We start from the raw sequence: 12,595 nt of genomic DNA on the forward strand, positions 1-12,595 counted from the left end.
GTAGGTTATACCAAAATGTTGGGTATTCCTCCCTCACTATACCGAGGCAAATAGTTTTGCCGCGAAACGGTGTGCTTTTAAAGAGAATGGTTCTTTCAAAAAGGTGAGTGGGAGAATAGTGCAACTCGACGAGATAAACAGTATCTACGTCATCAGATCAAAGGAAAGAGACCTTGGAAGTAATTCCAGAGTTTCCTACTGCGACTGATACGGAAGTCTCTACAATAAAATGTATGAACTTCGGTCGAACTTGCAGCTGAACCACGTAGGCAAGGCTCGTGCAAACCTCTCAGGTGCGCAAACGAGATATTGTTGTTAGACAACATTATACCTACGATACACAAGGAAGCGTTGATGGGCCCTGACTCCGGAATTGGCTAAATGCCAATACAACCCGAATTAGTTTCCATATAAGTGATTCAAGATTTAAACCTTGATACACCTTTCGGAAGACTTAGAGTCTAACGAATATTTATGGAACTTAAAACTGATACGGATAAAAATGTTTTATCCATAAAGCTCGACTTGTTGAAATAACAAGTTCAAGAGTTGACTACGATGAGGTTGTTTTCATCGTAGCGATGCTTAAAGTCGGTTCGGGTTGAACTAGCAATTAATACATATTTCAATCATGAGATATGAAACATGGATGATAAAAGGATTTCCATCTGATGGAAATGAAAGCTAGGACTTGTATATGATACAGTCCAAAGTAATTTGTCGATCCAGAGGATGCTAGTAGGTATGCAAACTTCAGAGTTCTAGCAATGGACACAAGAGAGCAAAATGGAGTTGGAATCTTCGTGTTTTGATGAAATTTTCAAAGGGGTTTTGACTTCATCAATGGGTAACGAAGATGCTTGTAATTCAAGAAAGTAAGTGGGAGCGTAATAATATTTCTAAAAACCTTATGTGCTTGGCACATTGGTAATTGGAAATAAATTTCTTGACACGAATTAGGACTTCATTTGAAAATAGTTTTTCGATGAAGTGCTTAGGCTAAATAGCCTCAATATTAGGCATGATGATCTATGGAGATAGATTTACCTAATGGGGCTAAGCAATGAATACATATTGACAAGATGCTAAAACCTTTTAGCATTTAAAACACAAAGGAGTGATTCTTGCCAAAGTCACATGGAAAGAGTTTTTGCAAGACTCGGTGTCCCAAAACACTGATGAGTAAAATACATAATGCAGATTCCACACACTTTTGTGTTTGGATTAATCATGTATTCCATGGTATGTAAAACAACCAGATATGTCCGATACTCCCAAGGTGTTGCGAGTATGGATACTAAAGTGATCAAAGTACTGATCGTGGGACAATAGTGAAAGATGTCATTGAGTACTAGAGTAAGTACTGATGATATGTTTTCTTGCAAGCGGAGATCATGAAGAGTTTGTTGTAAAATGTTACATCGATAGTCTTCATCTTTTCACCGTGCGATTTTCGATTTAAGTTAAAGGTTTTCGTGTAACACACAATGTGGTGGCACAGTTAGTTGGAATTTGTTCAAACTAGTTACTGTGGCGAATTCTATAACAAGGGCTAAGTATGTTGACGCTTTAGAAGCGACAAAGAAGATGTTGAATCATATAGTTCATTCATGAACTTAGTATAGTTCCAAGATGGCTTTTGACAATGGGACACTACTGTAGGTAGTTGCTCCATAACTCAGTCTGAGGAATCCAGGTTCGACCTGTGATTCACATACATACAAAGCCAAGTCCACACAAAATATGAATTTTGTGAAAACGTGAAAACGCGAGGACATGCAAAGATACACACGGAACTGAAGTCGTCAGATCCGTTGGACATCAGGCTATACCACAAGCGAAGCATATTTACACCGGTGTGCCACAGGTGTAAAGTGCATTAGCATTAACTAGATTATTGACTCTAGTGCAAGTGGGAGTCTGTAGGAGATATGCCCTAGAGGCAATAATAAATGATATTATTTATCTCCGAGTTCATAATTATGTTTATGTTCCATGCTATAACTGCTATGGTTCTCGAGTCTGCAATAACCACGAGGCTCGGAGGAAGACTCATATGCACGTGTGGAATAATAAATGGTAAAATGTATTCCTAGTCTGGCCTCTAAGACTAGCTCAAGTGTTGCATGATGGTTATGTTTTCCTGATCATGGGCATGTCTATGTCACCAACCTTGAGGGCATAATGTTAAGAGAACATTTGTGTTGAATCGACCCGGCATGATGTTATGCTATGAGATTCATTCATCACAAGTTTATTGGTACATAACGCAGAGATGGTTAACGTTTGCATGATTCCTTAGACCATGAGAGTATCGAGTTTCTTCATGCTTGCTTCATGAACTTTGGGGTTTGTTAAACGTCATCCGTAAATGGGTGGCTATTACGGCGGCTTACGGGTTCATGGAAAAGTGTGTCAAGTAACTTGATAGCTCAAGATTGGGATTTGCTCCTCCGACGATGGAGAGATATCTCTGGGCCCTCTCGGTGTTACGGTATCCATCATCGTCTGGCCAGACACTTTGTGATTTGATCACGGGGATGCCGGAACACGATAACGAGAAAAGAGAACAATACCGGTAACGAGGTAACTAGCATAGTGGACAAGTTGTTGATCCACGGGAATGCCAACATGTCTCACCTCGGGTATTTGTAACATATCGCGAAGCAATAGGAATAGCACACGGCAACTGGAGGTTCACTCGAATATTTATTCGTGTGGGTATAGGGGTCAATATGGGTGTCCACGGCTCCGATGTTGATCATTGATCGGAAGGGGTTCCGGGTCATGTCTATACTTCACCGAACCTATAGGGTCACACGCTTAAGGGTCATCTATCTGCTGAATACTATACAGGGAGTCTGAGAGAAAATCACCGAAAAAGTTTCGGACACCGAAAAGTTTCGGACAGCGGAATCGTACCGCAGAGAGAGGTCATCGGATAAGTTTCGATGATACCGAAAAGTTGTTTCGGGATACACCATTAAGTCAAATTGGTTTCGGCACATGCCTGATAATTCTTGGAGGATGCCAGAATCATTCTGGAAGCTTTTTGGAATTTTCTGAGATAAAAACCGGAAATGTTCCGGAGCTGCCGGAGCCACTTCAGATGCGTTTCGCAGATGAAAATCACTAAAACCGGAATTGTTTCGGAACGCGTTGAAAATCATTTTAGTGGGTACTGGAAATGTTCTTAGCCCACATAAATATTTTCAGTTCGATCAGACGCTGAAAAATGTCGTCGTGAATAGTGAAAATCAGCTTTATGGTTACTTTATGGAAAGCCACCTTTTCGGGCTTTGCTCCAAAAGATCTTGGGGATGACATGGATGGATAGGAGCCATTTTTTGGGCCCCTCATGGGGGTGTGGCCGGCCACATGGGGTATCCCCCCTTGGGGACCCTCTTGTTCCTTGGTTTCACTCCTAGGTCCTTGTGGAAGGACTTCATTCATGTGCATTTTGGGTTTTTTGTGAAACTACCCTACCCCCTTGGGATTTCCTATAAATAGAGGTGGAGGGTCAGCCCTCCACACTCATCCCTTGCTCTCATACACATGCCATGCATTATCTGGCTTCTTCTCTCCCTCCCACGAAAAGAGTTTCGTAGAGCCGTAAGGCTGTTTGGGTTCCGGCAGGAACTAGTTCTGGACGGCGACGCCGTGCCGGATAGATGACAACGTATGTGTGCAACTCTGTAGAGAGATCGTAGTTTCGGTCTTAGTTCGTGAGTGCCTCCCGAAGGGCTGTCCGTGTGAACGTCCGAGTTTCGAAGGTCCTCCCGAAGGGCTGTCCGAGTGACCGTTCGAGTTTCGAAGGTCCTCCCGAAGGGCTGTCCGCGACACCGTCAGGGGGGCTGTTCGACCGCCTCCCGGAGGGCTGTCTGAGGGGCAGATGAGGGTATACATCCTCGCGGTTGGGAGGTTGTAAATCCTAGCTGCGGGGATCTGCACCACCGATCGTCATCGACTCTACTTCCCGCTGCGCTACGAGTCGGTAACGAAAAAGATCAAACCATGTATGCAGTCTCCATAGTGGTCCTGGGCTGGTGCGTAGGTCGGAAATTTTTTGTTTTCTACTGCGTTCCCCTACAGTGGGATCTAAAGTTGACACTCTTACAAACCCACTTTCAATATTATTGCAAACACTATTATCAATCTCATATTCTTCATGGGGCTTAAATAAATTTTCAAGATCATATGAAGAATCACCCCAATCATGATCATTGCAACAAGTAGTAGACATACCAAAACTAGCATCCCCAAGCTTAGGGTTTTGTATATTATTAGCATAATTGATATCAAGATAATTTATAGTAACATCATTGCAATCATGCTTTTCAACGAAAGAACTATCAAGTATGGGTGCAATAGCAACGATCTCATGTTTAACATAAGGAACTATAGCACATTCATCTTCATAAATATTGGCATCATGGCCACAAGAATAGGAAGCATCATGTTCATCAAGGGATATTTCAATCAAATCATCGGAATCATAATTATCTATATATTCATGCATATCATTATTTTCTTCAGAAGCAACGGTCATTCTTTCAATAAATTCTTTGACATAGACATTATGAGCATAGTTTTCATAGCAATATTTGAGTATCTCAAAATTTTCAGATTCGTACAGAGTAATATCATACTTTTCAACCAAAGAAGCAACTTCATAAGCACCCTTAAAAGCAACAAATTCTTCAATTTGTTCGATATCGTAGTAACTATAAACACCCGTTGCATAAGAAGATAAGATTTCATTATCATTAAACTCACATAGGTAGGGGAGGTCTTTTTAGGGTTCTTAGAGCAACAAGTAAAATCATAAATTTCACAAAGATTCCAAGGATAACACAACAATCTGTTTATTTGATCCCATAAGAGTCTCCCTTTTTCAGACAAACGGTGACGCACAAAACGAGCATGCTCATCTAAAGATTTCCCATCAACTAGGCTAGTTGGGGTTTCAGCACGAGCGCATAAGGATCGAAGATGATCCAAGTAGAACACTTTAAGTGGATCCATATCAATAGATTTTTAGCAAGCAAAGATGCAAGCAAATAGAAGGCACGTGGAAACACAAACAAAAAGACATACGGGAAGAAGGCGAAGAAAAGGCAAAGGTGAAGTGGGGGAGAGGAAAACGAGAGGCAAATGGCAAATAATGTAATGCGAGGGTTAAGAGTTTGTGATGGGTACTTGGTATGTCTTGACTTGTGCGTAGACTCCCCGGCAACGGCGCCAGAAATCCTTCTTGCTACCTCTTGAGCACTGCGTTGGTTTTCCCTTGAAGAGGAAAGGGTGATGCAGCAAAGTAGCGTAAGTATTTCCCTCAGTTTGAGAACCAAGGTATCAATCCAGTAGGAGACTACATGCAAGTCGCCTTATACCTACACAAACAAATAAGAACCTTGCAACCAACGCGATAAAAGGGTTGTCAATCCCTTCACAGCCACTTGCAAAAGTGAGATCTGCTAGAGATAATAAGATAAATATTTTTGGTATTTTTGTTGTATAGGTTGAAAAGTAAAGATGGGAAAAGAAACGGCAACAAAAATAACTAGTTGAAGGGAGATTAATATGATGGAAAATAGACCCGGAGGCCATAGGTTTCACTAGTGGCTTCTCTCAAGATAGCAAATTCTATGGTGGGTGAACAAATTACGGTTGAGCAATTGATAGAAAAGCGCATAGTTATGAGAATATCTAGGCATGATCATGTATATAGGCATCACATCCGTGACAAGTAGACCGAAACGATTCTGCATCTACTACTATTACTCCACACATCGACCGCTATCCAGGATGCATCTAGAGTATTAAGTTCATAAGAACAGAGTAACGCATTAGGCAAGATGAAATGATGTAGAGGGATAAACTCAAGCAATATGATATAAACCCCATCTTTTTATCCTCGATGGCAACAATACAATACGTGCCTTGCCATCCCTGCTGTCACTTGGAAAGGACACCGCAAGATTGAACCCAAAGCTAAGCACTTCTCCCATTGCAAGAAAGTTCAATCTAGTAGGCCAAACCAAACTGATAATTCGAAGAGACTTGCAAAGATATCAAATCATACATAAAAGAATTCAGAGGAGATTCAAATATTGTTCATAGATAATCTTAATCATAAACCCACAATTCATCGGATCTCGACAAACACACCGCAAAAAGAATTACATCGAATAGTTCTCCAAGAGAATCGAGGAGAACTTTGTATTGAGATCTAAAGAGAGAGAGAAGAAGCCATCTAGCTAATAACTATGGACCCGAAGGTCTGTCGTAAACTACTCACACATCATCGGAGAGGCCATGGTGTTGATGTAGAAGCCCTCCGTGATCGATTTCCCCTCCGGCGGAGCACCGGAAAAGGCCCCAAGATCGGATCTCATGGGTACAGAAGGTTGCGGCGGTGGAAATAGGGTTTCGTGGTGCTCCTGGATGTTTTTGGGGTATATGAATATATATAGGCGAAAGAAGTCGGTTGGGGGAGCCACGAGGGGCCCACGAGGGTGGGGGCGCGCCTCCCTGCGTCATGGCCACCTCGTCGCTTCCTTGACGTCCACTCCAAGTCTCCTGGATTGCGTTTGTTCCAAAAATATCTCTCCCGAAGGTTTCATTCCGTTTGGATTCCGTTTGATATTCCTTTTCTGCGAAACACGGAAATAGGCAAAAAAAACAGCAATTTGCACTGGGCCTTCGGTTAATAGGTTAGTCCCAAAATAAGATAAAAGTGCATAATAAAGCCCATTAAACATCCAAAACAGATAATATAATAGCATGGAACAATCAAAAATTATAGATACGTTGGAGACGTATCACAAGACATCGGACAAGAGTAAGAAAATGTCAGAGATAAACAAGATAAATGCTGCAAAGAAGCTGTATCACCATCGCACGGGGTCAGGCAGCTACCTCAAAGCCCGGCCGTTGTGGCACAAAGCTGAAATTGACCTGGTTGCTAAAGGGGTCGAACCAGAGACATTGACCTGGCCAGACCGTTCAAGGACTTGATTCTTCGGGTTGGGGGAACTTTGGACCCTGAAACAGGGAAGTGCCGTTGGACGGACCAGCAACTTGCAATACCCGTTAAGAAGCTTCAGAAGTATATCACCGCTGCGCAGGAAGGGACATTCATTCCTGACAGAGAGAATGACGAGCTGACTGAGGCCCTCGGGAATACTGAGCACCCTGGACGAACACGAGGCACGCCAGGCTCCATTGTGTGGAAGGTTAGGTTTCCCGGGGCAGGTGGTTACAAAACCCAGGAGAGGAAGAGGAAACTGGAGCTGAGGAAAATGCAGAAGCTCAATGCAAGAGTACTAAAGCTAGAGGAACAAGTTTAGAGCCAGCGAGCTGCCGACCAACCATCTCAGCGGCACGAAGCTACCCCAGAAGTTACCCCGCCATCTCAGCGGAGAAGCAGTGTGGCTTCCCCGGAGCTCGTTCAGCAGCCTGACTCCACGACTCGTAGCTACCCCGTGGATGCTATCACGGAGGCTCAACATTGCGAGCTTTTGACGAAATTCCAGAACCTCACCTTGAAGGCGGCTGTCGGCTCTGTTCCTCCTCCTCAACCCGACGGAACATTTCGCCACCGTCTGATTGCACATGGCTATGCTGTTGTGATGGTAGACGAAGTAATGGAGGGATTTGAGGAGCTCGAGCTTGACCACCCTACAGGTGAAGGGGAGATTCAGCTGGGTCTTGCTCTGAAAACTCCATGTCTGTGGTAGAAGGAGTACATCAAGCTTCCAAAATGGATGCCTCCGCCTCCTCCTCGTCCTCCGGCATGTAAGGGCACTCCGCCTCCTCCTCCTCCTCGTCCTCCTTCGGCGAGTGATTAGGGCACTCCGCCTCCTTCTCCGGTTGCTCCGGCGCATGAGGCCACTCCGCCTCCTCCTTCGCCTCCTCCGGGGCGTCCGAGCAGTCCGCCTCCTCCTCCTCCTCATCACCAATGGAGGAAGACATCCGCGCCCGCTCCGGCTCCTCCGGCGCGTCAGAGCAGTCCGCCTCCTTCTCCGCCTCGTAAGCAACGACGGAAGAGAGATGCCGCCGCTCTGGCGGCTAGCAGTACAGCCAGAGGCGGGAGGCACTACAGATACGGTCCATCTCTCAAGACTCCGGAAAAGTTAGCATACGAGAGGACCAAGAAGGAAAACGAGGACATCTGTCGTGCCCAAGTGAGGGACCATTTTGCAAAGAAACCTCCACCTCCGAAGGAGAAGCCAGATCCGGTGAAAGTGAAGCGCACTATCACTACTAGGGAAAACCCTAGTAGTAGCGCGGGTTTTGATGCTATCAGTAGTGCGGGTTTTGATGCTATCAGCAGCTCGGGTTGCCGCGCTACTACTACGGCGCTACAGCTAGCAGTTAGTAGTAGCGTGGTCTAGATCCGCGCTACTACTATTGACTATATCAGTAGCGCTTTTCTGGAACACGCTACTATTAAGTAGCTGTAGTGCTTTTCTGTCCCAGTGCTACTGCTGTATCTTTCATCATTTTTTTCTGCTTCCTACCCCGTTTCAATAAACTGCAATTTCACACATACCAGATAACAATATCATTAACCACAATACCACATAGTCATAAAGTAGTCATACAATATCATAAAGCATTATAGGTACTCATATATAGTCAACATGCATCCTCACATGAATATAGCATATATGATAAGCAATACTAGGTAGTCTTACAGCCATACGTGGAACGCGTATCCACCCAAGTGCAAACTGCTCACAAACGAAGTGTATGTCGAGCTCAATATGCTTCGTCCGCCGATGATGAACAGGGTTGGCGGATAGGTAGACAGTGGAGACGTTGTCACAGTAGACGACCGTGGCCTTATGGACATCGCAAAGCAACTCCTGAAGGAGTTGGCAAAGCCACAAACACGAGATCAGTGAAGGCCCGAGATAGACACGGTAACCTGATGTAGAGCGTTGATTATCGGGGCAACCAGCCCAGCCGATGTCCGAATAGGCCACAAGATCGGTGGAGGAGGACGCCGTCAGCGTGATTCCAAGAGCCGTGGTGTCGGGAATGTAGTGAAGGATCCACTTCACCAGGTTCCAATGGGAGTCATAGTGAGCATGCATATGAAGGCACACCTGCTGCACGTCATACTGAAGATCCGGGCGACTAAGTGTCAACTACTGCAGCACACCGACGATGGAGCGGTGGAATGCCACATCCGACGCAGGTGAACCGTCAAGGGAAAAGAGCTTGGCCTTCGTGTCGTCAGGCGTGGGAGCGGGCTTGCAGTTAAGCATGCCTGCGTGCTGGCGGAGCACATGAGCATACCACTGCTGATGAAGAAAGAACTAGTCAGCGCACTGTACAACCTCGATGCCGAGGAAATAGTGCATTGTCCATAGATCCTTGAGGGTAAACTTATCTGGGAGACGAGTAGTGAGCTGATGAAGAAGCTCGGTAGAGGATGCCATCAGGATGATGTCGTCGATGCAGAGCAAGAGATATGCAGTAGCAACGCCCTCATGGTAGACGAAAAACGACGCATTGGAGGCGGTGGAGTGGAAACCCAGCCGCTGGAGGAAGGCCGTGATTTGCTGGTACCACGCGCGGGGTGCCTGCTTGAGCCCGTAGAGGGATCGAGAAAGCAGACACACATGATCCGGGTGAGCGGCGTCGACGAATCCGGTGGGCTGCTGGCAGAACACCAGCTCCGTGAGGTGGCCATGAAGAAATGCGTTGAAGACATCCAACTGATGCACATGCCATGCACGAGACACCGCGAGCTGTAGAACAATGCGTATCGTGCCTGGTTTAGCAACCGGGGCGAAGATGTCGGTAAAGTCAACTCCGGCACGCTGCCATAAACCACGAACCACCCATCGCACTTTGTAGCACTCGAGAGAACCGTCGGGGTGGGTCTGGTCATGGAATACCCATTTGCCGGTGATGATGTTGGTGTGAGGAGGCCGCGACACAAGTTGCCACGTGCGGTTACGCTGCAACGCATCAAACTCCTCTTGCATCTTGGCGAGCCAGTTAGGGTCGAGAAGAGCAGCGCAAGCGGAAGAGGGGACCAGCGAAGGTGACACGGTCGACGTGGTGCATCCGTACTCACCGGACACATAGCGTGTGTTGGAACGAAGGATACCGGCACAAGCATGTGTTGTCATGTGGTGGGGCATCTCCAGAGGAGCCACAGGCAAAAGTGGTGGCGAGCCCGGCGCAGATCAGGAACCCACAGGCGGTGAGGCGACCGGCGAGGCGGCCACACCCAAGTGAGCCGGTGACCCAGCGGGTGAGGCCGGCGAGGCGGCCACACCCGAGTGGGCTGGCAAGGTCGCCGTGCCCGAGTGGGCCGACGAGGTCGCCGGCCCGAGTAGGCCGGGGAGGTCGCCGTTGCCGAGAGGGCGGTGAAGCGTCTGCACTCGAGGGAGCTGCGCCCGTAGCAGTTTCTCGTGTCAGGAGGGGGCAACAAAGATGCCACTGCTGGGGGTACCTGGTGAAAGGGAAATCTTTCTCGTCAAAGTAAATGTGTCACAAAGTGAACACGCCGTGGGAGACAGGATCGTAGCACTGGTAACCTTTGGTGTTTGGTGGGTAACCTAGGAAGATGCAAGCAAGGGAACATGGTCCGAGCTTGTGAGGGGTGGTGGAGGCGATTCTCGGGTAACAAAGGCACCCGTAGACACCAAGGTCATCATACGCGGGACAAGTGACGAAAAGGAGCTTGTGAGGTGCATAGTTCCAACGAACACGACATTGACGTATGTTAATGAGAAGAGATCTAGTGGTAAGCACGTCGGGCCACAACCGAGGTGGCACGTTAGCATGAAAGAGGAGGGTGCGGACGCATTCATTGAGAGTGCGGAGCACGCGTTCAGCGCGGCCATTCTGCTAAGATGTGTATGGGCATGTGAGGCGAAAGATGGTGCCATGTGATGCGAGAAGTGTACGAACAGCGAGATTATCAAATTCTTTTTCGTTATCGGTTTGGAGTGCAAGTATAGAATGACCAAACTGTGTGGAGACATAAGAATAGAATGCCGTAAGAGTCGTGAGCGCATCAGACTTGCAACATAAAAGGAACGTCCACACATAATATGAAAAATCGTCAAAGATCACAAGGTAATAAAGATAGCCAGAATTACTCGTGACCGGAGATGTCCATACATCGCTATGAAGTAATTGAAACGGAAAAGAAGATATGGTGGTGGCTGCACCAAAGGGAAGATGAACATGCTTTCCGATACGGCAAGCATGACAAGTGTGATCGTCGATCTTACTACATGTGAAGGAGAAACTCAGAAGAATATGACGAAGTGCAGCTGAATTGTGATGACCCTAACGAGCATGCCAAAGGTCGACACCGGCGGAGATTGTGAGTCGGGCGGCAGTGGCTGTGGAGGATGAGTGCACCGGGTAGAGCTCGTCTGGGCTGTCACATCGGTGAAGAACCATCTGGGTACGGGCGTCCTCAACAAACAAGCCGATTTTGTCAAATTCAACGGTGACTGGATTTTCACGACTAAAAGAACGAACAGAAACAAGATTCTTGATTACTACAGATGAAACAAGAATGTTAGACATAGATAATGGCATGGATGTAGAGGGAAAGGAACTATGACTGATATGTGTGATAAGTAGAGAAAAGCCTTCAATGACTGTGACGCAAGTGAAGGTGATAGATACAAGTCAGTCATCTTTTTGAACAAGCTGCTACCTGAAGTTTACACCCGTCTTTGCCCAGCATATCTAATCAAATTTGGGTTTAGCAATTTACGTGTAGGATTTGATTTGCTTCCCCCTTTTGTTGGTTAAAGTGCTAACCTACTAAAGCTACAAATATAATTTTAGCACTTACAATACTGTCATTTATTTTGACCATAATCATACACTACCAGAATAAACCCCTATGCCGACGGCCGCCGTCGGCATAGCCCTGCCACATGGCATCTCCTGGTTGGGCAACACTTGACAGCAACGCGAGGACGACGGCGAGGACACCCGGGAAGTGGACGGCGGGGATCCGGCAGGCTGGGTGATGAGACAGCGGCGGCGTGGGGAGCAGGGACTGAGAAGAGGTAGAGCTGGGACACGGCAGCACAGAAGGAGGCGGCGGCTAGGTTATCTCCACATGAGCATTTGCGTTTTATACGCCGATCCACAAAATGATGAAAATGCCCTCGGCGGGTCATTGTAATTACGTGTGGTGGAACGGCTGTTTTGACACAACTCATTGCTACAGCGTCTGTTTTTGATCCTACGGCCAAGATCGGTCGGGAATGAGATCCAACAGTCCAAAACGCATCAAAAGCTCGATTGGACAGCCGAGAGTCGCTAAGCTCTGAGAGAGCCCGGTTTTCCCCATAGTTCTTGTTTTTTGATTGGAGGCATGTATAATTGAACCTGTCGAGAGCCTAACAATTTGAAGAACATGCTGTTAAACACACACGGTTTGCTAATATCCCGATGTCTCCAGTTCCGGTTTGTCCATACATCTCCCTGGCTCCTTTAGTTTGGTCTCCTCTGCCTATGTGGTTGCCACCTATCTTATTTCCTAGTTTATATGGCCACCAATAACAAAATCACTGGATACAAGTGTAGATAGATGAACAAT

This window comes from Aegilops tauschii, chromosome 7 (genome assembly GCF_002575655.3).
Source record: "Aegilops tauschii subsp. strangulata cultivar AL8/78 chromosome 7, Aet v6.0, whole genome shotgun sequence".
Classification (NCBI taxonomy): Eukaryota; Viridiplantae; Streptophyta; class Magnoliopsida; order Poales; family Poaceae; genus Aegilops; species Aegilops tauschii.